Below are 6,021 nucleotides of genomic sequence, written 5' to 3'. Positions count from 1 at the left end.
CGGATTCTGAGATCCTGAATCCTATTCTTTGTATTTTGGAGACATGATGAAGTAGGTAGCCGGGAATGTTATTACACGAGATGGAATCCATTCCTTCTTAAGAAAGAAGTAGATAAATAATTCTCTTGAGGGTTGATTCGGTACTTGGACCAGTAGGAAATGGTACTCAAGGATAAAGAAGTAATTAGAGAGGTTAACGGATTTACCTTGCTCTAATTATGAATTATTTATGGAGGATCGATCTATATGCAATGACTATATCAAATGGACACTTTATAGTTTAGAAGTAATTTATGTCTATAATTTCGAGAGTGCAATTCTAAGGTTATAGTGGAGTAACTATTGGAATTAATAGAATTAATTAATTAATTAAAGTGTTTAATTTATTATTAATTTTATTAGAGCTCAAGATTATAGGTCCATTAGTCCTAGTGTCGTCCTAGTAATTCTACCAGACACATAGGGCAAAATGGGAATTTTAGAATTACAGAATTCTAAAATTAAACACTCGAAAATAATTAATTGAGAATTAATTATTATTTAAATAATGTGATTATTTAAATTTGAATTTGAACACATCTAGATTTATCCATTTAAACTTATTTGATAAGTTGTTCAATTTAGAATTCAAATTAATTTAAGTTTGACTTAAATTGAAATTTGAATTTGAGTCAAAATTGGACTACAGGATAAATGATGATTTTTCTCTTCCTTCCCTATATGATATTGGCGCCTACACAGGGATAAAATCCCCTTAGGGTTGCCCAGCCATAAGAAGAAAAGAGAGAGGAGAATTTTGGTTCGAAATTCAAATTGGAGATAGAGATTTGATTCCTTCTAGAAGTTTGACTTCTACTCTATAAATAAGAGAATAGTAGAAAATTATGGAGACAATTTTTGAACACAATTTTTGAAACAATTTTTCAACCCTAATTGTCAAGGCTGGCCGAAATTCTCTTTGTAGAGAGGAAGGAAAAAATTTTTTTACAAAAATTCCACATCGTGCATGCGTTGGTGTTTGTGGAAATTCAAGTGTTTATTGTAACCCGTTTTGTCTCATGTGTGCCCACACACACGTCTTCGTGGATTCTAGGAATTGATGTGGAAGACATTGGTTTTCTAAACACAAAGCTTTGGAGCAAGGATTGTTCGAGGTCAAAGAACTCAAGTTATCAACCGAGTCGGCCTCCAGGTATTTTTCCTAATTGAGTTCTTAATAAATGAATTAATGAGATTAATTTATTTGTGCATAAATTAATATAATCTATAGAGTATCTCAAAGGTTTTATGAAAATTTTTGTTATACACGATCCGCCTCCCCGCACCACGCTTCCGCATCCGAATTTGATTCGGAGACCAACAGTGACATCTTTAACCGCTCAAGTGTCATCCTTGGCAAGTATCTTGAAATCAATGAATCAGGGGGTGAATTCTCCTCAGTTTATAGCGGTCTCTTGTACTTACTATGGTGAAGGGCAATCTCTTTGATAGTTGTCCATCAAACCTGGAATTAGCATGGTTGTGTTTTGTTATTTTTAGTGTGTTTTTTGTTGTTTTTTGTTTAGGGAGAACCTTTTTTTGTCAATTTTTGTGGTGTGAAGGGTGTGTGGGTCTTCAATGATGAGGTAGGCTAAGTTAAGGCATGCTTTTGTAACTCTTTCCACAACATTCATAGTGTTACTTCCCGAGAGCTTAGTGATGACTAGATTGTTGTGAGAGCTTAGGTTCCTAGAATTGACCTAGAGACTCCTTTGAGGCGAAATTCTAGGAAACCTAGAATTTGGAGGATGACTGAGACAAAGATCTAATTAATGACACCATTATATTTAGTTTGTTCAAAAAAAAAAAAATGCGCCGCTATCTTGGTGCTTAGTAACTAGGAGTGAGCATGAGCCCCATGTTCACTTTTGCATCAAACGGTAAACCAAGATAAGAGTATGCAAAGCACTTTGAATTGCGACTTTGTTGAGTAACCATGTGTCTTCATCACAAATGTTGGCATTCGCGTAAAAAGGCAATTGTGGCATTACAAATAGTTAAAAAAAAGATTAGAATAAAAATCAAAAGAATGGGGAATTAGGTGTCAAGTTGAGAAGAAGTTGAGTCTTAAGTCCGATTCCAAGTGCTGGGTGATTCTTCATTAGTGGAGAAGGAGTCAATAGGTCAACATATGGAGACACTTCTAGGCTTGATGATTGTGGTCTAGTTTGAAGTGGGTGATCGGGGAGGAAGCACTATTGATGTGTATGCACACACACACTAGGGAAGAGCATTTGAAGTGAAAGGGGAAATGGGTCGATCTTATAATTCAAAAAGAGTTGGTGTAAAGCTTAAGCATGCAAAAGAAACTAAAAGGGAGTTCTCGTAGTGTCATTTGTTTTTGTGTTGTTTTTGTAGTGTCAATTGTTTTGTAGTGTCATTACTCGAGGACGAGCAATACTTTAAGTTTGGGGGTGTGATAACTCTATGAATTAGAGTTATTTTAGGCATTTCTAGGCTTATAGTTGGCTCATCCAAGGGTTTACTTGTTAATTTTCTGCTTTATTTGCTCAACTTTTGGTTCATGTGGTGCACTATACTGAGATCATTTGTGTGCGGTTTCTATGATAATTTTGAAGAAAACTACTAACGTGTGTCCAAAAGATGTCGTTTCTGATTTGTAGGTTTTGTAAGGATAAATGCTACAGCATTTGCTACAGTAAAAGTATGACAGCATGCAGTTAGTGGATGACGTCAACGCATAACTTTGCACGAGAATTAGGACAAATAGCGCATAAGACGGATTTGGTGCTTCGTCAGCTGGACCCAACCTCTGAGTAGGAGCCACCTCAACATCCTTGGTTGCCCCAAAAGAGGAATGCACCTGAATTATCAACAAAAAAAGCAGGGGGACCACAGGAAAGAAGAGAGGCAAGAAAGAGGACCCAAATGAGAAATAGGCAGCACAGTGTAGAAAGAAAGAAAAGAGAGAAAGAAAACGCAAGGACGCTGGAGAGGAATTAGAGCTGAAATTAGGAGAAGATGAGCTAGAAGAGGACACCACCAGTGTTTGTAATTCACTTTCTGTCGCTACTTTCATTCTCCTAATTCGGTTTATTCTTCCTCTCTTTGTACTTGAAAGATGATTGTCTATTTTGCTATGTTTAACCAGACAAGTATGAGCTAGATACATTTGGCTGGGATGATAAAGTACCCATATCTGTAATTAACGTTGTGTATGCTCACTTTTACTATATTAATGTTGATCTAGTTTGTTCAATATAATCTTTATTGTTCATTTTTGTTTACTGACTAGCCATCTTAAACAAAATACTATGAGTTCAATTTGCTGGAAGGTTGATTGGAATTAGACCAATATTAAACAATGTGTTGTTTAGCTAAATTTCGCAAAGAAATCTAGTTGATTTGTGAGTAGTATAGGAATATACACTTGTCTCACATAACCCAATTGAAACATATGCTTAACTTAACCTCTCTGTTTATATTTCTCATAGGAATATGTTGAAATGCGAGTAAAGAGGCAAAATCATAAGTAGATCGGGAGATTCTTGTGTAAAATTCGTGTTTCAGGTTAACTGACAGCATTACTGTAGCAAAAGTCGTAGCATAAATAGCCCAGGTTGTAGTGAAGGGGAAATATAGTCATAGTCCTTCACATAGATTGATTTTCTCCTTTCATAACTGAGTGTTCATTTATTTACTTCTGTTTACTGCAATTCTTTTAGTCTTTGTAATTGAATCAAACCATTAAATTTGTTTACATTGCATCTCTTGGATCTTATTAGGAAAAATATTGATAACTTTCTCCGTGGGAACGATACTCTACTCTTTCACTTTATTACTTGTTCGGCACGTGCACTTGCGTAGTTAATTTTCACACCAACAATGACCCATCTGATGAGAGTATTATCATAAATTAACCTGCAATAACCCTATGTTATTAAAAAAAGTAATTAAAAAAAGTCAAATGCATTAAAGAAAAACCCATTTTGTCGATTTTTTTTGTTGTGTTAAGGTTAGAACTTTTCCCCCAAAAAGAAAAATCTGAGGAAAAATCAATCTTCATTGTAAATTTCTGTGTTTGGTTCAACTTGTCAAGCCTTTCGACTAATTCTGGAATTACATCTCTTGCACTGAAATCTAATTCTGGAACGAACTCTCTTGCATAGAAATTTTCTCCACTCTCAAGCCACTTTCCGAACCCACAGCCTCTCTCCTCTTCATTATGCATTCAATCATAAAATGAATGATTAATTTCAAAAACTCCAACCCACATCGACATCGAATAGGACTTCAAACTTCTTTGTTTACCCAACCGCTGCCACCACTGTTTGTACTGCAGAAACTTGCCATGGATGAATGAGGTGAGAAAAAAAAAAGAAGCAAAATGTGAACGAAGATGGTGAATTTTTTAATAAAAATGGGGAATTATCTGATTAGGAGGGTTAAGCATAATTGCGCTTTTAATTCTCACTAAATAAGTAACACGTGGTAATTCTGTCACTCATTGTAATAGAATGATAAAACTTGTTAACGGAACAAAATTCGAGAAAAACGGATGTTGCTTTTTAAAAATCGGGAGGCAAAGTGTTACAAGAGTCATAGTTCGGGAAGAATTTTTAAAATTAATCCTAAAATTAAAACTTCTATTATCAATTCCCCCTTTTTCGCTTTTTAATATTCTTTAACAATAATTGAAGTGTATTTACATAATTACCGTATCATTATTCATTATATCATTTGGCAATATTTGAAAAGGAAAACAAAAACAAAACAAAAAAGACAAAAACAAAAAACAAAAATCTAGAGGAGGAGTATTCATGAGGATTTCATCCCTTGAAAAGGGCATAAAACCTCTCCATGACAAGCACCGCACCTTCCTTGCCTAATCATGTGCCTTTCATGCTCATCATCAGTTGGCTTAATTAGGTTATATTACCCTATCATTCTTTTCATGATGTTCTTTCGATATGTTATAGTATTATTTTCTATTTATTTAAATATTAATTAATACATTTGTCAACTCATGCTTTCGATACGCCATTAGTTAAGTTTTAACATTATTAATCTTTTCTTTAACTTGAGGCTGGCGTAGCCTGCAATACCCACAAAAAAAAAAAAAAAAGAAAAAAAAAGAAAGAAGAGAGCACACGAGGCTTTTGCCCATTCCACTCCATATGTAGTTGCGGCCTCCTCTAGCTAGCACTATTAATCATAAACATTAATATCTATAATTATATTTTATGCACAAGTAAACCTTAGTGCATCCCAAATATTCTATATACAATTATCTGTTTTTATTCTTCTCCATATGATGTCCACTAGCATTCCTTCCTGATGGGTTCCTAAATAATATGTTTTTATTATGGAAACGTGGTGACCTGCAAACGACATGTAATAGTACTACATATAAATTATTCATATTATCTTTTACGAGATTAGTAATTATATTATGGAGTTATTATTACTGGGTGTTTTATAGTTTTCTAATAAATTTCCCATCTTAATCAATTAACAGGAAAAGCTGTCTCTAACAAAAAAAAAAAAAAAAAAAAAAAAAAAAAAAAAAAAAAAACCAATAAAAATATAAGCCGTCCCAATACTAGATACCGAATCATGCGACATTCTAAGGAAAGTTTGTGTACAAAAAAGGAAGACCGAGAGAGATTTCTCAAAGGATTCTTAGCAATGGATACGGATAGTGCTGAAATTGTGAACGGACCGCCCGCGACCATCGAAAATTTTGAATTTTTATCCGATGATTGAGCCCGTCCGAGCCCGAATTTTCGGGCTGCCCAACCCGACCCGACCTGAGGAACATCATGGACGGGTTCGGGTAGCTTTTGGCTGCCCGAGCCCGGTCGGGCAGTTCGAGCCAGCCCGAGTTGCATGTATATAAATGATTTTTAAGTTATTTATTGTAAAAATTATACAAAAATTATAAGGGAGATTGCAATTTGAAATTTGAAATGAACACAAACAATATAAAACAATTATTAATTTTTAAATTTGTAATTCATG

Source organism: Morus notabilis, unplaced genomic scaffold, assembly GCF_000414095.1.
Source record: "Morus notabilis unplaced genomic scaffold, ASM41409v2 Scaffold457, whole genome shotgun sequence".
Taxonomy (NCBI): Eukaryota; Viridiplantae; Streptophyta; class Magnoliopsida; order Rosales; family Moraceae; genus Morus; species Morus notabilis.
Note: the sequence above shows the minus strand (reverse complement) of the source record.